Here is a 23,379-nt window from a genome sequence, read left to right on the forward strand (position 1 = left end):
TCTTAAAACCCTAATCCTAGCTGCTAGCATACAAAAAAGAAAAAGGTGGAGCTCCAGCTGTTTTCCAGCCTGCAACGGCTCTCAAGCAAAAAAAAAAACTTGCTGCGAAAAGGATAAAAGGACAGTGGAGTTAGCTGGAATTGGAGTTGTGTTGCTGGGTGCAACAGTACTCATCAGAATAGGGCCCGCCAGATATAAAATATTGGGCCTAGTTGGTAATAAACGTATAGGCTGCCATCTCTTCTTTTGGAACAAAACTCATGTGGGCTGCTATTGGATAGAAATTGGGCTTAAATCTAATCCCATCATCTATTCATACGAAACATTGGGCCTATTTTTAAAAAATAAAATAAAAAAAAAATCAAGCACTCCTAAATACGAGTATAAACTATTTATAAATCCAAAGAAATTGAAGAACTCCTAAATACGAGTATAAACTATTTAAAATTCAAATCCAAATTCAAGAACTCCTAAATACGAGTATAAACTATTTATAAATCCAAAGAAATTGAAGAACTCCTAAATACGAGTATAAACTATTTAAAATTCAAATCCAAATTGAAGAACTCCTAAATACGAGTATAAACTATTTATAAATCCAAAGAAATTGAAGAACTCCTAAATACGAGTATAAACTATTTAAAATTCAAATCCAAATTGAAGAACTCCTAAATACGAGTATAAACTATTTACAAAATTCAAAATCAAGAACTCCGCGATAAGAGTTTAAACTATCAAAATATATTTCGAGACTCGTCTATTACCAAAGGCATTTCGTCCATAAACAAGTCTCGATGGGGCAATTTGTAGACAATTAAATTGTCGTCGAATTAAATCATGCCACGTGTAAATTCATGAATTAAATATTCAATTATATTTTCTATTTTATTAAATGGGATTTTATTCCTAAATTAAATAGATATATGATTAATATTTAATAAAATGAATTAATGGGCTTATTGGCCACTTAAGGCCCTAAGGCCCATGCATAAAGGCCCAAAGCCCATGAAGCCCACGAAGTCCATCTCTAAAATCTATAAATAGAGGTGTTGGGGTGCTCATTAGGACGACGTGAAGGAACGGAAGATTGAAGAGCATAAGAATTCTCTCTAGTATCACAAGTAGAAGAGGTGGAGAATTGGAGAGTTTAAGTATTCTTCCAAGTTTTCAAGTATCTTGAAGAATTCTATCTAGCATTTAAGTCTCCTTCGAATCTTCAAGTATTTGAGCATTCAAATCTTCAAGTATCCTTCGAATCTTCAAGTATTTGAACATTCAAATCTTCAAGTATCCTTCGAATCTTCAAGTATTTGATCATTCAAAATCTTCAAGTATTCAATTATCTTCAAATCTTCAAGTATTTCTTCAAATCTTCAAGTGATCAAGGCGTTCTTACAAATTCCAAGAACGATCTTCCTCAAATCAAATCAACCAAGTCCCAAAGCTTCAAGGCGTTCTTACAAATTCTAAGGACGTTCTTCTCAAATCAAATCAAGTTCAACGTTCAATCCAAAATCATGACTTAAGTCCCTTGGATTGGCGTCATCAAATCAAGTATTTCAATAAACTTCGAGCTTGTTCAAGAATCAAATGGAAGAGAAGAATCAGAGGATTAACTAGAGTTTGCAACTCGCATAAATCTATCTTCAAATCTATCAAATTATCTTTGTAACGCATTTTGTATTTTATCAAATTGAAATACAAAAATTTGTGTTTACAACAAGTTTCGTTGGACGACTAAAAAAGGTATACGACTCATATTTTGCGGAACGGAAGGAGTATTTTATTTGTTTTATTTAGAGAAGGGGAAGCGGCGTATTTGAACTCTATATCTAATTATTTATAAATTGAAGTATGTGCAGCTTAGTGTTTATTTGGTGACAAAAGTCAGTACTTCCTCCGTTCCATTACAAATGTCTCATTACTTTTGGGCACAAAGATTAATAAATGTATAGAAAGTAGATAAAGTGAGTTAGTAAAAATTATTTAAATATTAGGTATATAGAGAGAATATATATTTTTTTTTAAATGAATGAAATATTTATAATGAGACGGAGAAAGTATTATATAACTAATCTCACTCTAGTGTCCAAATCGAAATTATGGCATTGGGCATAGTTTTTTTTTTTTTTTAATTACAAGAGGTATCTAATATATAATCAAATAAGCAATTCGCACGCACGCAGGCGAGACCTTTACACCACACAAAGTTGGAAAGCAACCGCCCACACAAGAGTGGGAACACTACCCTCACAAAAGTGTGAAAACTACCCGCACGCAGGCGAGATTGAACCCAAGACCTCCCACAAAGAAGAGTCTTTGGGTGCCTCAACTTTGCCACTAGAGCAATGCCTCGTTGGCATGGCATTGGGCATAGAGATTGAAAGAGAACAAAATAAAATCAATGATATTTAAATTATAAAGATATGCTTCGAAATTTACTATTGGAAGATCACAGTTGATGCGACTGAAAAAATGTTTGATTATATGTCTGAAATGGTCCAATAAGTTAAAGAGAGTAGAGAGTAGGGATGGCAACGGGCCGGATCTGGACCGGGTCTGGCCAGTACCAGATTCAGATCCGTTTTCATATACCAGATCCAGATCCAGATCCGTGGATCTGAAAATTTTGGATCCAGATCCAGATCCGTCAGATCCGCGGGTCCACGGGTCCAGATCCATGGATCTACTATTTTTAAATTAAATTAAAAAAATTTCACAAAATCAACAACATCTAATTTCCATCATGAAAAATATAACACAAAATACTTTTATCTAATTACTTTTAGTTTTTATTCTTTTGAATATAATTTATTTATTATTTTTAATTTAGTTAATATTATTAGTAAACTAAATATAAAATATAAAATATATATATAAAATAAAACGGATCCACGGGTCGGATCTGGGCTGGATCCGTATCTAAAATTTCAAGATCCAGATCCGTTTTCAAAACTGGGATCCAGATCCAGATCCAGATCCGTCGGGTCCAAAAAATTGAGATCCAGATCCGTAAAAACGGATCTGGATCCACGAATCTGAACCGGGTCCAAGATCCACCGCCATCCCTAGTAGAGAGGAAGGTTGGTCTAGCTATTGATGAATGGTTGTCGAGTCCCAATGAATAAAGGATTTATTTATTTATTTTTAGTGAATATAAAATAAATATTATATATTCATATACATACAGACAATAAGAAAAAAATTCGTAGCGTTTCTGACTCTACCTAATTTCTGGTGTAAATTTTAGTGAAAAGAAGCAGAAGCAGTCTACATCTTATCTTCACAATAGCGAGAAATAATGTTCGCAATTAAATAGATTACTTTCAATTTAAAAACGAATACAATACTTTTCATAAATTCTACTTCCTCCGTCCACCAAAAATATGCCACTTTACTTTCGGCACGGGTTTTAATAAAATGTGATTGAAGTTGGTAGTGAAGTAAGGGTCCCACTTTAAATGTGAGTGGAATGATGTGGACCCTACTACTAAAAATGGATGTGGCATATTTTTTGTGGACGGACGAAAAAGGAAATTGTGGCATATTTTTGGTGGACGGAGGGAGTACATTGCAAATGTACACACAACACGGACCATTCATATATTTTAATACAATATTTGTAGTCTGCATCATACAAACATTTGCATGAAAAGACTTCCTTAATCTATTTTCTAAAAGTTAGTAGCATTAGTTTTGAAAAAATGTTACCGAAAGAAATGAAATTATAATTATTCCAAAAATGCGTGTTTTTTCAAATGACCGATTTTACGCTATTGGTTTGTAGTATCTTCATACCATTCAAATTAGCTCGTACCATTTTAGTTCACGAATTAAAAATTAGTTAGTCCATTTGATAAGTAGTTAAATTGGTATGAAATTCGAAGTGAAGTAGATAAATTTTAGACTCTCATCAACTTGACATAGCCCTAATCCATATATTAGATGATGCGTTTATTTTTGAGGATTAATTTTAATAGATAAAAATAATAATTTTTCTTTAAAATCGGAATGAAATTGTATAAACTAAGAATTATCATGAATTACAAAATCAAGCAAGCAAGAAGGGAAAACCTCCTTCCACAAGCATATTGAGCTTAATATATGGGCAAATTTATTAGCACCTCGAATTTCGTCTGGTATTCCGTCGAATCAGCAAGACGAGAGTTCATATACACCTCAATGGGGAAATCCATGCTCCATGCAACCACTCACCACTGTCATTATCTCCATCGTGAGTAATTATGTTGGAGTATATATGAACATAAAGTATTCAACACTAATGATCAAAATTTTTAGATAGTCCATAAGTAGGCCTACGCGAAATCCTAGCAGGTTTAGGCCTAGGGCTTAGTTAATTGTTATACAGTAGTATATAATTTGTTCTCTCATTATTTATATATATATATATATATATATATATATATATATAGGGGAAGGCTAAAATAAAAACGCTTATTAAAATATAAATTAAGAACCATTTTCAGCCCTTAGATCATCAAGATCTACGGTTGATTCATCACCTTGTTGGATATATTCATGGTCATGAGTTCGAATCCCAAAGGTAGCAAAAAATTATTTTTTCGATATTCATACATTTATACAGTTTATTCATGCGTGTTATACATAAAATTCATGTATTTTTGCTGGTTCGTAATTCTTAAAATAAGGGTGGTTTATTAAATAACCGCCCCATATATATATATATATAGGGTAAAGTTCTATAAAAATGCAAATATAGGCAGAGAAAGGAGACGAAATCTCAGACATTAATATTTTAATCTAAAAGTCAGCGTTCGTTCGTTCAACGTTCAACGTGGAATTTTGTTGAACATGAACAGTCATTGAACCCCCAATCCCCAAAAGTTCAACAAATTATTTATACGTTCCACAACATTAACTGCCATGTTCAATGTTTCTGATTTTCCTGTATAAGCTCTGTTTCTGTAGAATCTAATCCCATATATATATATATATATAGGGTTAGGTTCTAGTTCGATTACTATTTTTTGTGAGATGTGAGACTAATGAATAAACCAATATGTAGTGATGAATAAGGCAACATATAGTGTTGAATAACAATATTCAAAAAATTAGTAAAATTTTTGCTCACTCCAGGATTCGAACCTAGGTAAAAAAATTTCCCCTCCATATAAATATCAGTCATAAGACTTATTAAATCAATAACAACAAACTAAAATCTCATCATATATAAATGATCTCAATGGAATCATTCCCTATATATATATATATATATATATATATATATATATATATATATATATATATATAGGGAGAGGTTCAAGAAAGAACCATAAATAAAAGAAGACCGGAGAACCATTTTCAGCCATTCGATCATCAAGATCTACGGTGGATGCATCATCTTGTTGGATGAATGCAGATCCTGGGTTCGAATCCTGAAGGGAGCATTTTTTTTTAATTTTTTTAGTGCATTAATTTTAACAGCGAATGCATTAATTTTTACAGTGGATGCATTAGATTTGATGGTTCTCCCGTTCTCACAAATAATGTAGTTCTCTCTAGAACCACACCCTATATATATATATATATATATATATATATATATAGGGTGTGGTTCTAGAGAGAACTACATTATTTGTGAGAACGGGAGAACCATCAAATCTAATGCATCCACTGTAAAAATTAATGCATTCGCTGTTAAAATTAATGCACTAAAAAAAATGCTCCCTTCAGGATTCGAACCCAGGATCTGCATTCATCCAACAAAATGATGCATCCACCGTAGATCTTAATGATCGAATGGTTGAAAATGGTTCTCCGGTCTTCTTTTATTTATGGTTCTTTCTTGAACCTCTCCCTATATATATATATATATATATATATATATATATATGGAATGACTACCGTGCAAACACTTCTTAAAATAAAAATAAAAATATTTTTCAATGTACGAATTTTATGTAGAACACGTATGAATTCGTCTAACAGGGTTACGAATTGTGAAAAATAAATTTTTGCTACCTTTGAGATTCGAACTCATGACCACGAATTCATCCAACCGGGTTACGAATCAAGTAGATCTTGATGATCTAAGGACTGAAAATTGTTTATATTTTATATTTTAAGAAGCGTTTTTATTTTAGGGCTACCGTGAGAACACATCTTAAAAATAAGAAATAAGAGCAATTTTCAATGTATGAATTTTATGTAGAACACATATGAATTCGCTATATAAAAGTATGACTTGTGAAAAATAAATTTTTGCTACATTTGAAATTCGAACTCGGGACCATAAATTCATCCAACAGGACCATATATATATGAATGCTATGTTATAAACACTTCTTAAACTATAAAATACAAAGTAATTAAAATGTATGAATTAATGTAGAAAACGTTTGAATTCTAAAAGAGGAAAAAACACTCTTTGTGGACGAACGAAAATAATAATAAACACACATTCCTTATGGATTAACGAAAATAACAATAAACACGGATTCTTTGTAGATAGATGGAGTATATACAAATATATTCTTTACATAATTATACTTCAAATTAAATATTTCCAAGACAATTTTTATAATGTTAAATATTTGTAGCCGTCATTCGAGGTGCTTATTAGATTAACACAGCTTTTGTTAACAGATATACGTATAATTCAGATTCAAGAATACACAATTGAGGAGTAGATTGTATGTTTAACCCAAGAATATAAAGAGTAGATTTGAGAAAAAAACATTAAATATTTGACTGCAACGCTGAGTTTGAAAAGGAAACCACATTCGTCTGTCATTCCAACGCATCATTCACTTCTCTCGCCTGAAACTGAAAGCATTAGTCCTTTTAATTTTGTCTCATTTTCTCTCTCTAAGAGCTCCTCGAAGCTCGAGCCTCTCTCTCTCACACAATATCTACAATATCTGTGGGTGTGGGGGTGGGGAGGAGAGAGAGAGAGAGAGAGAGCGAGAAAGAAAGAAAGCAACCCATCGTAGCAGAAGAGAAGGCAAGGCAGCCCCCATTCGCCCTAAACAATTAATAACTCTCCTCTGTATATTTCTATTCGGCAACGTACTAATTTATTGCAACCTTCACATATGTCTGTCTTTTTCTTTTTAAATTATGTCTGCCAAAATTATTCTCCAAACCTAATGTATAATCGTCGTCGTTCTTCGCTGTCACACTAAACTGCTATTTACTTCATTGGTACAACTACAATATGGATCTTTATTTAATTCGCACTTACATTTTTTTCGGTATAATCGAGGCGCGCACTTTCTTCCTTACAAATTATACGCCTATACTATTATCTGCATAATTATATTTTATTTTCTCAAAGAAAATCTCATATCTTCATTTTCAATCTCTTGTAACAATATTGTAGACAAATTCAGGCCCAGTCCGGTCTACCCTAAACAAAAATTAGACAATGGCCTTTATATATATTTTTTTATATTAACGATATAATAACAATGTATTAATATAATTTTTTTAATCAATAATTTAAAGAGTTAAAGAAAAAGAACGTAGAGAATACACTATGTCATTAGATGAGTCAATTCATGATTTTGGAGATCGAAAAATAGAGGCCGGACATTTTTGATATAAATCTAATAATTTGGGGATTTTAAAAACATTTCTTATAGTTTATAACATTTTTGATAAAGCGAGTATAATTTGAGATTTAATATGATACTCTGTTATTTAAATTAATTTTACTTAATTCATGTCCCATTCAAAGTATGAAATTAAGGAAATTCTAATTCTGAAAATAAAAATTCTTAATCATGCATCTTATCAAGGTAAATATTCTAAGGGGACGTTTACTTTGCATGGTTGATAATATGCATGATTGAATATTTTTATCATCAATGGTAGGATTTCTCCAATCTCACTCTTTTAATAATGAAACATGAATCAATCAAAAATAATTCAAATAATAGAAATAATTAAGGGCTTTGAAATATTTTAAAATTTCAATCTATTAAGGTAAATAAATAATATTTTATTTTTTTTATTTATTAAGATTAAGCCTTCAAAGTAAATATTTTTAATTAAATTAGTAAATGCTACTTATATATTCAATAATCATATTAGAAATATAATGAAATAAAGTTGACAAATATATGAGAAATAAAAGCGGGATACGAGTGGGAACGATGACGTGTCCGTTAAGTTTCAAGATAAAATAAAAATTGAAAAAAGTTGGACGTGGACTATAATAATAGCTGTCATGCACATAATAATAGTATTATGCCATGGGCTTAAGTGATGTCCAATAATATACTATGCGAATTCATGTTTATATGGTAATCACATAATAATGGAATTCATGTTTATATGGTAATCGAGACGTGTCTATGTAGATTATTGGATTCAAATAATAATTTTTATTGACATTTATATTCAAATCATACCGCTGCTAGCTGACTATCTGTCTTGAATAAATACTAGTAGTACTATTATCTTTGTGTGGGGGCGTATTGTAGGTTAAATTGCATCAATATATATTTATACTATATTAAAAAGACAGTTTCCAATTTGAAATTAATTTTAAAATTGAGTGGTAATTTTGTGGTTATAATAAAATTAAAGATTTATGTTTAAATTATATTTTTCTTTTTATTTTTCATTTCTTTAACTTCTTATTTATTGTTTTATTTATTTAATTCCAAAATTTTGAAATTCAATTAATTATAAAATATTTAATATGCATATCAAATTAAAGATCACGATAAGAGCTTTAATTTGAGATATTTTATACAAATATTTGATTTAAAATGTACAAATTAAATTTGTTTAAATATTAAAATTTTATAAATTTCTCTTTCCTCTCTCATCTTTTTGAAAAAAAATGCATTTTAATTCTTTTTTATTAGTATTTTTTTATTTTTTTGCTTTTCATAATATCAAATTTTATAATATATTTAGTTAAAATTAATTTTTATTATATTTATGAGTATGATAATTGAATTAGTATTAAGTTTTATATAAATATAAAAATTAAAAATATTTTCCCATGCATTGCACGAGATGCAAATGCTAGTATGTTTGTGAAGGGAAGAGTTCAATGGAGACCATTCCCTTAGATAAAGCCATCTCCAATTATTTATACCAAACCCAAACTCATTTTACAGTATATGCCACATCCAACAATAATTCTTCTCCAACTATTTACGCCAAACTCAAACCCAAAAGAATATTCTTTAAATATTCTCTTTCCACTTACTTTTTATACTTCCTCAGTCATACCTATGCATTTCTTTTAAATTATGCAATTGCCCCAATTTTTTAATTAATAATTTCATATTAAAATAAATATTATACGAAAATTAATTTAATTATTATTATTATTATTAAATAAGCAAAAAAACTAAACTTTAAAATAAAATTCATTAAAATTCATTAAATATTACTCCCTCCGTCCAATTGGGCTTGTCCCATTTGGTTTCGGCACGGTTATTAAGGAGAGTATTAATAGTGTTAAGTGTGTAGATAAAGTAGGAGAGAGAAGGAGACAGAAGGTGATAAAGTAGGAGAAAGAAAGTGATAAAGTGATAAAGTATGAGTGTTATTTATAGAAATGGGACAAGATCAATGGGACAAACAAAAAAGGAATACGAGACAAGATCAATGGGACGGAGGGTGTACATAACTTGAAAAATAAAATACAACAAATAAACAATGGATTAGAATAATTAGGTTAATTTCGTCTTTCTCGTGTAGTTTATTTATTCGCGTCTGCTTGATTTTCGAATTATGTTGTGTAATTTTAATTATGTTGTTTTTATGTCATGTGGTATTTATATTATTAATATTATTTTAAATATTTTTGTATTATACATTTTAATATGTCATGTAATTAAAAATTAATCTATTTTATTGTTGCAAATTAAAACTCTATTTTCAACCAAATTATTATTATTATTTTTATAACTTTCATTCTAATCATTTAAAGCTATGAAATTAACAAAACAAAATAAATTAACTTTCATTACTCGAAACAAAAAGCTACGAAATTAACAAAACAAAAGAATTATTGAGAGCCCATTGTAGGAGCCCAATAAATTCAGATACACAGCCCTAAATGGTAATTAAATGCATATATAGCACTACAAAATTAAAAAAAGTCGTCTTCTTCGTTTTGAGAAAACACATAGCGTCTTCGTCAGAACGTCTTCTTCAACACTAGCCTGCAACACTCAATTCGACGGATTCTCAATATCTAGCAAGAAGAGGAGTTAGTTTGCAATTCCTAAAAGTCTATAAAGTATTTTGGTATAGTGAATAGTGTCACATCAAATTTGGAGTAATACTATTCATATGGTGGCTCCAAACCCATTTTGAGTTTGAGTTTAGTGTACCATTGGAGAGGTTTTGGTACACCAAAATAAGATTTGGTGTGTACCATTGGAGATGGTCTAAAGAATAAAGATCAAATTATGTGTTTCGATCTTGTTTAATCTAACAGTGATCATTCAACTGATTAAGATTGTTAATTTTTGATTATTTTATTTAATAAAGGTAGGTATATAATTATTGCACTAAATATATCTAATAAAATCTTTTATTTATGGAATATTCGTTTGTTACGTGAATAACGCATTCACAGAACAAATAAATATACTAATGTTCGTCGATATGTTCGTATAAAAATAAATGAAGTTCGTTGATATGTTCGTATAAAATCAAATGAACATACTAATTTTCGTCGATATTTTCGTATAAAAACAAATGAACATACTAATGTTTGTCGATATGTTCGTATAAAAACAAATGAACATACTAATGTTCATTGATACGTTCGTCGAAATAGATCAGGTCTCAGAATGGGAAGAGAGGAATTTCCGGAATTTGTTAAATAAATGCTAATCACCAATTTTTAATTACATGAACAATTAAATTTAGATGCAATCTGAATCGTTGATTGGAATTCAATGAATGACCTTGATTTGGTCTTTATTCTCTATCTAGGGGAGTGGTTGTCATAGAATGCAATTTTGTTTGTGAATTATCTACATGAATATAGATAATGGCTTAATTGTCTCTATCTAAATGTTTGTATACGAAAAATAGACGCTCAGTGGATGATGAAAAATATTGATAGCCGTGTGCGGAAGGAATTAATGTTTAAGGTCGGAGGTCTTGGTTCGAATCTCCTATGACACGATTTTATATTTCTATATTTTATATTATTAATTTATTAAAAAAATATTGATAGTCATTTATAATGCGATAAATATGTCGTTATAGGCTTATAGCATAATTTTAAGGGTGATGCTAAACAGCCACATTATGATCACTCACAAATTATTTAAATTGGAAAAATATTAATTTTTGTAACTTATTTTTTAAAATAAAAATAAGATTTAGTTGTTTCATTGTATTCTATACATTGAAGTTATTTTTTGTAATTTTTTAAAAATAAAAATAAAATGCAAAATAAATTTTAAAAAATAAGTATCATGTAGAGAATACAATAAAATAAATTTTATTTTTATTTTTTAAAAATAAATTAAAATTAAAAAAATAATTTAAGTAATTAGTGGATCGGCACAACGTGGCTGCATAAATTTATTAGTATACTTTTAATTCTTATTGTTGATAGCAGTAATTCGTTAATTTCAGTGATGACCACGATTATTTCTGATATTCATGACTATTCATCAAAGTTCGGTGTAACAGCTTTTCCTTATATTAAATTGACTTGTAACTAATTATAATATATTAACGCGTACTTTTAATTCATTTTGGCTCATCCTTAAACAACGATAATAATACACAATTATTTTTTCTATAAATGAAATTCATAATTATAGCCAAAAGAAAAGTTGTCGATACTACACTACACTGTACACACACATATTTATAGTGCGTGTGTATCTTCCTCAAAAAGAAAAATTAAACAAAATGAGGAGAGAAAGAATAAACAATTTATTGGCTGCAGTTCATTAATTTATGGTAGTCTATGAAAGCCTTTTGTATGTCTCATGCCAAAGAAGGGTTATTAGCATGTAAATACACGAATTTTTTATATTTTCTGAAATTTAACATGATTTTTATTTTTAGTCTACAAATACACGAACTTAGCATTTTTTCTGATTTTTGACCTATTTATTGTTGAGGTGGAGGCCGGAATACATGACGTAGACTACGAAATATGCACTTGAATAGAGTAATTTGATTCATTATTTTGATTAGAGAGTGAATGACATGGTATACTGGCCTTCACGTTAATAGTAAATTAGAATTTTTTCTTGTCGATGTCAAAAATCAGAAAAAATGCTAAGTTCGTGTATTTGTGGACTAAAAATAAAAATCATGATAAATTTCAGAAAATATAAAAAGTTCGAGTATTTACACGCTAATAATCCACGAAAAAAAGGTAACAAAAACCAGTTACTATTATTTTTTAGTAGTAGTATTTTTCTCTGGCATTTAATATTTTTAGAAAAAAAAATATTTTGGAGCTTGTTGGTATGAAGAATCGGAAAAAGGCATGCAAATGAGTACTGTTATATAAAAAATCATGTAACTAAAATAAAAATAAATCAGATTAACACAACATGATTTCATACAATAAAATTAATTTACAATAATATCAAAACAAATAATTTTTTTCTAGGGAAATCAAAACAAATATATACTAGCTACACTTTAAGATAACTTTATTTAAAAATTATAGTATATTATTTCCTTTGAAAAATGAACACCGGTTCAAAATTTCAAGTTGTGACTGTATTAAATTGTGTCAACTGAGTAATTAATTTTATTTTTTTACAAAATACTATATTTATATTAATTTTATAGTTAATTGGTTATTTTCTCATTTCTCTTTAAAAATAAAAAAATATCAAATTTTATTTTGAAATATATTTTACACGATCTTTTACAAGAATCAAGCAATATGAAATACTTCATCCGTCCACAAAAATTGTGTGTTTATTACTATTTTCGTACATCCACAAAAATTGTGTGTTTTCCTTTTTTAGAAACTCCATTTTTACTTTAAACCCCATTCACACTTAATATTTACGAAAGAGCAAATAACGTCAAAAACCCTGTAGTTTGGCCTGTTTCGCATTTTTCCCATGACCTAAAAATTTCTCGTTAAATCCATGACCGTTGCTTGAATTCTCGTTTTTCCCTTAGTAACGTTTTCCGACAATTAATTAGATGATGCGTCACCAACATGGCACACTTATGCTGAGTAGATTAATTAGAAGCTAAACGACGTCGTTTTGTGTCTAACCTAATAGCGTCAAAATTCCTGAAGTTCGGTGCGATTCTCATTTTTTCCTTGACCTTAAAATCTTGCGTGAAGGAACTACGGAGCAACACCAACATATTCTCCGACGTCCGACCGGACGTCCGTTGGGTTGGAAACGAGAACGGATCCACCGGAAACTCTGCAATAATTTAGAGCAGCGATCAACACTATCTTATACGTCTTCCATACTGTATAAAAACCCTAGTATAGAAAGAGAGAGAGAGAGAGAGAGAGAGAGAAAGAGTAGTGATGGGTCCATTGTCCTCAACACGAATTGAAAACCACAATTCCATGGCCATGGCCACATACTACTCGAGCGTCGGGGTGGCAGTTTCCACGCGATGATGATGAGGAAGACATGACAATTTTTCGTCTTGAATGGCTGACAGTGATTTGGGGATTTTTTTTGGCGAAGAACCTTAATTTTGGTGAAGATCCCTTAATTTCAGTTTGATTTCATTTGATCCCCAAAGAAAATATAAAACGACGACGTTTTATATTATGAATTAACACTATTGTTCGTTTTGCCGGAAAATTAAGCTTACGTGGATTTTCGATTGTCATGTCAGCATAAGTTTAGGGAAGATTAATTTTATGGAAAATTAATAATCGGGATTAAATTCATGGATTTTAACGAGAAATTTTTAGGTCATGGGAAAAATACGAAACGGGCGAAACTACATGAATTTTGACGTTACTTGCCCTTTACAAAATTCCCATCATTTGTTTTTTACAATTTTGTGGGCTCAATATTACTTTTAACATTAAAATCACATCTTCTAATTTTTTTATTAAAATTCGTACCCTCCATTCCATCAAATACTCTTTGTGGATGGAGGGAGTACTAATTAAATACAAAAATAATGATATTTGTGACGGTAATAAAACATGGCAAATAGTTTTACAGAAGTTTGGCATTTGCAATTGATTGCATAGGTACTTCGTCCAGTTGTTTCCAACTTGAAGTAGCACATACAAAATTAATCAAGGAAACTTATATCTATTGTCATTTTCGATGTTCAAATACTATATATATGAAACAATGTGTCAGTTTTACCTTTTTCTGATAGATGTGGAGCAACTCATAATTTTGTAATATAGGGAGTAGTATTCAATTTAGAGAAGATATTGGTGAGAAATAAAAATACTATAGATTCACCCATTTCGCTTTGATCATTCCATGAGGCTTCCATTCCGAATTTCACGGGTATAAGATATGCTTGTTGGAGAAATGTACTTCACCCATAAGATACTTGTGGGAGAATATGATGTGTAACTCATTACAATACGAGAATATAATTATAATTGAATAAAATGTGCAGTCTATAAGAATTCATTTATATTGTGGGCAGTCTATGAATTCATTAATTTAATTGCACGTTAACATGTTTATCCAATAATTGGTACAGAAAAGTACTTTGATATGATTGCTTATTGACTCGACTCAAGAGACAATTCTATTATCATGGGTAATCGAATTATTTATCTTATTTAATTAATGTCATCATGATACTGTATTATCATAGCCTCTAAAGTTATTACTACGTCCGTCCCAATAATCTTGTCCACTTTTCTTTTTGGATTGTCCCAATAATCTTGTCTCATTTCCTTTTTAGAAAAATTTTAGGAACTAGTAATTAATTTCTAATTAAACACTATCCTAATTAATTCCCCCCTCTAAACCTTAATTTATCTCTCTCTCTCTCTCTCTCTCGCCTCCCCCTCTTCTCTACCCTTCGCCGCCCCCCACCTCCGTCCTCTCGCCTTCGCCACCTTCCCACTAACCTTCACCGCCCTCCCACCTTCGTCCTCTCGCCTCGGCCGCCCTCCCATCTCCATCCCTCTGGCCTCTCGCCGCCTTCCCACTGACCTTCGCCACCCTCCCACTTCCGTCCTCTCGCCTCCGCCGCCCTCCCATCTCCATCCCTCTGGCCTCTCGCCGCCTCCACCGCCTTCCCACTGACCTTCACCGCCCTCCCACCTCCGTCCTCTTGCCTCCACCGCCTTTCCACTGACCTTCTTCCCCCTCTCTGAATTCGCTCCACCGGCGCCGCGCACTCCCTTCACCTCTATTCTGCCGACGTCGCCTCCCTCTTCCCCCTCTGTAAATCCGCTCCCCTCTTCCCCCTCTATAACTTCACAAGTGCCGCCTCTCCCTTCACCTCTGTTCTACCGGCTCCTCCTCCCTCTTCCCCCTCTATAAATTCCCTCGTCATCCTCTGTAACTTCACAGGTGCCACCTCCCCCTCTGTTCCGCCGGCACCGTCTCCCCCCTTCCCCATTTGTAAATCTCACCTCTGCCCTCTCGCATCTCGCTAAAATTTGCTAAGGGTGAATTTTGCAGAATTTTGCATTCGCATAATTTTGCATTCGCTGAAATCTCACCTTTGTAGTTGGGTGAATTTTGCATTCGCATAATTTTGTTTAAGAAAAATTAGGGGGCTGAGGGTTTCGTGGAATTGTTGAAAGACACAGAGAACTTGGGGCTGAACTAAGGGGAGAGATGAGGCAGCGAAGATGAGAGAAATCAGGCGAAGAGGTGGGGCTGTCGGACTTGGTCTTGCACACAGGTATGGCTCCGCCTACTATTGCCCTCGTCGGAGTTAAACATGGTGTCGCCGGTGGCGCGGCGACTGCATAGTGTATGATGAGGGAAAGAGTGCCGAGAGAGAGAGATACATGTTTGGGGAGGGAGTTAAGCTATACTTACTTTTTCTTAAACATGTGGGACCTTCTATTTTACAACACTAATTTTACACTCCTTAATCTCCGTGCCCAAAAGAAAGGGGACAACATTATTGGGACGGAGAGAGTATTATAAATAAATAACCAAACAATTATTCCTGCCAAACTGGAACAATTTTTTTCTGACACGAATACTCATTTTTTTAGTATTTTATATATTAAGTGTAGTAAGTGAAAAAAAAATGAAAAAATGAATAAAAAAATTACTATATAAGAAAAGTGCTCAAACTTTGCAGAATAATACTCCCTCCGTCCCAGCTTTTAGTATCCAACTTTCCTTTTTTTGTTGTCCCACATTTTGATATCCATTTATATTTTTAGTAAAAGTAGATGGAGCCCTTACTCCACTTTAATTATTTTAACTCTCACATAAAATGTGGGACCCTTATTCCACTCACAACACATCAATCACTTTATTAAAACTCGTGCCGTTCTCAACTGGATACCAAAAGCTGGGAGAGAGGGAGTACAAAAAATAATACTGCTCAAACTTCACAGGACGGAAGGAGTACAATTCAATAAATCAAAATACAACTCACACATTATCAATGGGACTTGAACCAATGACCTTTTGGAGGAGAGAGTCTTTCGTAGATACTAAAATTATTTATTCTATTTAATGTTTTTTTAAGGGGGATGGATTTTATTTAATGCTATGATACATGTATATAGGTTTTATCAAATAAGAATAAGCATACACTGATTAGTTTGTATTCCTAATTTTCAAGATGTTTTCAAAACACTTACAACTTAAGTTTATTTTTCAAATGTCCCCAAGTTTGATGAAATTTTGAAACATATTCACTACAACAAAAATGCTAAGAAACATCAATTTTTAACAAATTTTGTAATTTAAAAATTAGTGGTGTCGTAGCTTAATTATGGTGTTATAGGATCCCAAAAAGATGCTAATAAACACCGATTAAAAACCGGTTTCATAAATACAATACGACACCGATTTTTAACCGGTGTTTATTAGCGCCTTTTTAAATCAGTATCGTAGATACTTAAGACACCGATTAAAAAATGTGCTAATGGACACCGGTTAAAAATCGATGTCGTAGATCACTGTAAAATCGATTTTTAACCGGTGTCGTAGGTGTTTATTGTTTTGAAAGGTGGTGTTGTAGGTACCTACCACATGGATACATCTAACATTAATTTTTATTGATATTTTGAGCCTCTACGACCATATATATATAGTTTTGTAATAAAATAAAATCTAATTAATAACATTAATAATACACAACATATGTCAAAAATATGCATTACTGTAACCATCATTCATCACAATAATCTAAAATGTCATGAAACAACTTTCAAACATGAATCTAACAACTTCAAAGTACAACAAAGTTTCAAAATTCGACTTTCACCAAATTCTTCAACAACTATATATGGCATTTTCCACTTTGTATCCAAGCTAGTATTCAATTATATTGCTTGCAAAATTAAAGCCAATAATAAAAATCAATACAATGCGATCATCTTTTTAAAAAAAAAAAACTCCCACCATTCAAAACAAACAAACACCATATCAATGCACTCTATTTATCATACACCAATAATCCTGTAAAATATACGAAATATCTTTCATTAGTCATTAGTTAGCCTATTCTTTGTCATCTGTGACTTTGTCGCATGAATGAAATGGTGGAATGTTAAGTCACCTCATTAACTTCTCGCATGAATTATAAAATGCGTTCACACACTCCTTAGATCTCCTTAGATCAAATGCTAAAATAAAATATGACCTACGTGTTGTCAATGAGACTTGAATTAATGAGCTTTTAAAATAGAGAGATTTTAATAGTTTATATTTACCGTTTGAACTAGTCTTTCTCGACTACTTATTGCAATTTTTTAGATGTAGATTTAAAATGCATTGTTCATTCGACTGTCGAACAACAGATCATCAGCCTAGTGGAAGTGTATATAAATATATATAACCTAGTTTTATGTAAAACGATTTTGTTTAGTAGTGAAGTAGAAAAAAAGTCCACTTCATTTAAATAAACAACCCACACAAGAATTTGGTAAGGTAACCCAACAATCAATCGTCATAATCTCGATATGTGGATACAAACTTATCAAAGTTAAGGATACTTAAAAAAATAGGCTGAAAATTGTATGGTGTTATACATAGGCTGAAATTTGATTTTTCCATTCACACTCATTGCACTTAACTGCCTAAGGCTCCAAGTGAGTCTATAAATCTGATTTTGGAGTGTTAGAGCAAGTTTAATTGCATTGGTACATGTTATAACCTTTTTTTTTTTATCCACATTCCAAGCAAGCTTTTACTCACTTCAAACTTGCTGGCCATTTTTCTAATTGTTGATCTCTCTAGCACTAATAATTGTTTAGCTTTATCTATGTTAAGTACCTTTTTATCTCTATGTTTTGAACCTTTCTTCATTGACACGAGGTGAATAGATTGTCCAATGGCTTTTTGAACACGTACGGCTCTCCAAATGCGCCAAACTATCCTCAAATTGAGGTTGAAAAGAACAGCTGCCTCCTTTTTGGCTTCGTGCGAAAGCTGAAGTCCCTTGCTGTTTTGGAGCAGTCATTGTGCGACATTGTTTCTCTCAATTTCAGTCAAGTTAGGCCTTTTTTTAAGAGTAATGCTAAACAGCCGCACTGTGATCACCCACAATTTACCTAAATAAAAAATAATTTAATTTATTTAACTTATTTTTTAAAATAAAAATAAGATTTAGTTATTTTATCATATTCTCTACATTGTAATTATTTTATTGTAATTTTTTGGTAACTTTTTTATTTTTATTAAAATATAAATTAAAAATAAAAAATGCAAAAAAAATTATTAAAAAATAAGTACAATGTAGAGAATATAGTAAAATAACTAAATCCCATTTTTATTTTAAAAACTAAATTAAATAAATCAAGATTTTCCTTATTATACTAGTGTGTGGGTGGCCACAATGTGGCTGCATAGATTTATTGTTTTTTTAGTGTCTCCCATTTTTCTCTTTTTTTTGTTGTTGTATTGGTAGTTGTGGTGTAATGCATCATTAGAACAGTAAATAGAGCTGTATTTATGGTTGTTTTTGAGGCACCCTTTTTTTTGGATTAAAATCTGAAATTTTGAATGAGAAACCAAATTTGCACTTAATGAAAATTTGAATATTGGTTTGCTGAATCTGATTGTTTTTTCGTTTTCAGGTATTAGTGTCACAGCCCACTATCCCAATGACGGGTTAACCGGGGTTATGACTTGGGGTGAACAATAAGAAACGGAAATTAAAGGGGATTTACTAAGTAACCAACATTAATAACAAACTAGTGGTATATATATATAACCACTTGGGTAATTCACAAATGAGTCTGCCATAACGACTAGACCCCAACTGAAAGTTAATTAAAATGAAGTAGTAATAAGTTCAAGTAGAAATGATAAATAAGTCAGAGTGTTTGCAGCGAAAAAACGTGTGAGTTATGCATATGGAGATGCATACTCAAGGTTTCATTACATAAACATCAAAAGGGAAATCCGCTCAACACCGATCCATTCCATCGCCTGCTCAACCTGCACATTTAGAAATACATGCAGGGCTGAGTATAAAAATACTCAGTGACATAAGCCGAAAATACAACATGCATACATATATAAATTGAACTGCCAACAGTAACACACAGAGGTTTTTTTGAATGACCCGCGCTTACTAAAACATTTCATTCATTTTCATAAAGGTGGATGCGCATCCCATTTTCAGTCTATATGATCCATATCTGTCCTTTCTGTCACGCGCCGGGAAGGAGGCCTCCTTACCACGGACGCCAAGACCGGTCGCAAGCGACTCGCGGTCTCCATGAGTGTACACGTTAACCCTAGCTAGCGACCTTTGTCTAGCATAGGATCCCAATTGGATTTCCTTTAAAGTTGGCGAACCAACACAGATAGGATACATATAAAAACATAAACATTTTTGGCAGTCAATCATTTCATAAACATTTCATTTCATTTCATGAACATTTCATTTTCATTTCATAAGAGTCATTTATCATTTGGGCATAATAATAAACTGAAATTAACAGTTAAAATCATCTCATGCATATATTCGTATAAGAGGCCTACGACACGCAGGGGATCTCTATATACGTATAGTAAAAGTAATGCCCACCTCAATTGTTCTTAAAGCTGGCGTGGAGTCGTTTCTTCTTCGGCTTCACTTTCTGTCGCCCGGACCTTCATTGATGAAGAGTCGATAAGTTCGTGAAGAAATTGTCATAAGACAAAGTCTAATTCTACGTGCCTAGGGTATCTTTTAATGTTTTAGGGTTCTAGCATCCATAATTCGTTACATTAAAGACAGTCAAAAACCAATCATACCTCGTCTAATCTCATTCAAACACATAGGCAACACAAACACATAAGGCACATAAGAATCACAATCAAACATCATCAAAACATGCTCTGTTTTTACACTGACTCAACTTCAAAATTTAATCTGTTCTGACTCCGACATCTCCTGGACTCGAGACTCATACCGAAAGAAAGATCTTCGAGTCTAGTTTCATATAAAAAAAAAGTAGAGTCGAAAACTCCAAGTGGTTTGAGAGATATGACGTTTTTACCACGATCTACCATGTTCGGCAGTTTTGAACAATCGAAAACTTGGATTTTTGAAAAATAGTAAACGTTGTCAAACTGGGCTCAACTTTGGTGGATATCTAGCTAACACAATAAGGTTAATACCATAAAAATTTGGAAATCTAGATCACACAGGAAGCTACTGAAATGAATGACTCTTTCCTCTGTTCTCTGAAATTCTCGGTAGTAATGTGCAGTTTAGGTTTTGCATTTTAAAGAAGTATCAAACGAAGTTGGAATGGCTTGAAATTTTACCAGGGTACTCAAGACTCATGTCGGGACTTTCTATAAAATTTTCAAAGCTATTAGACATCGACAAACCGTCGATCACAGTAGGTCAGTAGGCCTACGAAATTCATATTTATAAGTCCTTAAAAAATAATTTATATAAATCAAGAAATAAGAGTTTAATCCCAAAAATATTCATTAAAAGTCCATCATAATTTAAATAAAAGAACGGACCTCATTTAAAATAAATAGTCCCAAACTCGTTACGCACATATACTAAATCTTTCATGAAACATCCTTTAAAATAAACTTTGATACATAGAAAATAATTCAACAACTTGAGCTCTTAAGAGATTGTTTTGCAACAGACATCAAATCTGCCTCGGATCTCCAAATGAGGCTCCAAAAGACATTCTGGAAACTAGACATTTCAAGGATCATTCTCCAATTTGAATCGAATGAAAAAAAATTCAAACGAGCAAGATATGCCCTCTCAAAGATGGGTATTTAACAAGCAAAAATCTGAAAATTTCAGATTTCCAGATTACAACCAAGTCAGTGGGCTTTCTTTAAAAATTCATATCTCCCTTTACAAAACTCCACTGGGAACCCCAAGGGTCAATCTGGAAACTAGGGAGAGATCATAACACTCTACAGTTGGATTTACTCCAAGAACATTCATGGTTTAGAAGATATGACTGTCTAAAGTTCAGTGCACAAAAAGAGTTCAAGTTTGGCAGATTTAGAACATAAATCGGAAAAACCACTTTAGGCTTCACCAAAAATTCTAAAACTGAACAAGTAAGTTCCCAACATGTCAGTGAATATTCAGTAGAAAGATAGGCTTGAGAATCAAAGATTTAAGTCGGCCTTTGCCACCTCAAAGTCGTAGGTTTGTAAAATCTACTGGATGGTACAAGGAATAAGAACTAGATTTCAAGAATTTATACCGGTTGTTTCCCTTACTCAAAATGGTGAGACCGATGTCAAAAGAAAGATACGGGAGTCTAGAGTGACATATTCAAGTTTCAAAGGTTTTCACCGATTGAAACTTTACTTATGGCCTCCCAAAGATTGTTTACCAAAAATGTATTCCAGATGGGCAGTGATGTTTACAAATTCATAAATAAATCATAAGAGCTCCAAACCTTCTGAAATTTTACCAAAGTATAGAAAACATATGAAAGATGATACACAATTAATTTGGGAATTTGTGGGAACCGTTTGGATGGCTGGAATCGCCTTGCAAAACACTGCCGAGCAGTGTGCTTATGGCAGATTCGCTGCCTTACCTCATGCACGGTTTTTCACCTAATAAACTCTACCAAAATAATAATCCAAAATCATAAAACATATCCTCACATAATATAGCACACAAATGTGTAAAAATCCATGGCTATAAAGCATTTTCAGTTGAGAAAAAGCAAAGAAAAACTCACCCTCGAAGCACAACCTTCACTCTATAGTTTTCCCACACTCTCCCTTGCTTTGCTACTTCTCTTGGGGCTTCAAAGGCTTCTATGGAGTGTGATAATGGTGGGAGAAAAGTTGTGAGACTGGGAGAAAGAATGTAGTGGTGGGGGAAAATGAGTAGTGTGGTGGAGAGGTAGGAGTAGTGGTAGGGAAAAAGATTAGTGGTAGGGAAAAGAAAATATTAGTGGTGGTAGGGAAAAAGATTAGTGGTAGGGAAAAGAAAATATTAGTGGAGGATAATGGGGTGTTACATTAAGTAAATATAAAAATGTGGTGTAGTAATAACCCATTTGTAAAAAAAAAATATATGTAAGACTAATCATCAATTAATAAAATGCTAGAGCATAAAACTCTTGTGATCAAAATTAGAATAAATAGCACTAACATTAGTGCACTCTCTCAATTTATAAATACATCATAGGAAAATAATTTGAGAAAAATATTGATGGAAAATTTTTATAACTCATCATTCCTAAATTTCTCGGTAAAAATAAATAAATACATAATTTTTTTTTTCGATTTGAAAACTCAAAATAAATCTTTGAGCTTCATCATTCTCTTAATGGACTTAAAATATATTTTGAGTGCATCATCCGTTGAAATAAAAATAAAAATAAATTATCACGTATGTAATCATCAAATTCACATAAGTCCATATTTTATTAATGGATGCTGAACCCTAATTACCATAAGAAATCCTTAAATCAATAATTAAAAGTCTATAATCCTTAATAAAAAGTCGGGGCATTACATACTATCCCCCTTAACATAAATTTCGTCCCGAAATTTGTACCTCAGAAAATAACTCTGAGTACTTCACTTTCCTGTTAGACGGTAGTCTATTATTGACCATGATATATTCATAGGTCCCTTACTATCAGTATTGACTTAGTCCTTAGTACCTGAACTTCCGATCTAAGATAGATTTGGATCTTCCTTCGTAACTCAAATATTGACTAATAATAATGTTGTTCTTATGGATCATATGCTTTGAATCGTAAACATACTTCTCTATTTGCGACACATGGGATACATTACGCACATTCTCAAAGCTTAGCGCTAACGC

The 23,379-nt window shown here is 32.0% G+C and overlaps 1 long non-coding RNA gene across 1 annotated transcript; it reads right to left on the reverse strand.

Annotated features, from left to right (window-relative positions):
- Positions 1-19,289: 19,289 nt before the first annotated feature.
- Positions 19,290-22,437, reverse strand: LOC131004090 (uncharacterized). Its single transcript, XR_009094903.1, has 3 exons — positions 22,280-22,437; positions 20,143-20,207; positions 19,290-19,547 (listed from the first exon to the last, which is right to left on the reverse strand). It is a non-coding gene; the product is annotated as an uncharacterized LOC131004090 (long non-coding RNA).
- Between the last annotated feature and the right edge of the window lie 942 nt (positions 22,438-23,379).

Source organism: Salvia miltiorrhiza, unplaced genomic scaffold (genome assembly GCF_028751815.1).
Source record: "Salvia miltiorrhiza cultivar Shanhuang (shh) unplaced genomic scaffold, IMPLAD_Smil_shh original_scaffold_316, whole genome shotgun sequence".
Taxonomy (NCBI): domain Eukaryota; kingdom Viridiplantae; phylum Streptophyta; class Magnoliopsida; order Lamiales; family Lamiaceae; genus Salvia; species Salvia miltiorrhiza.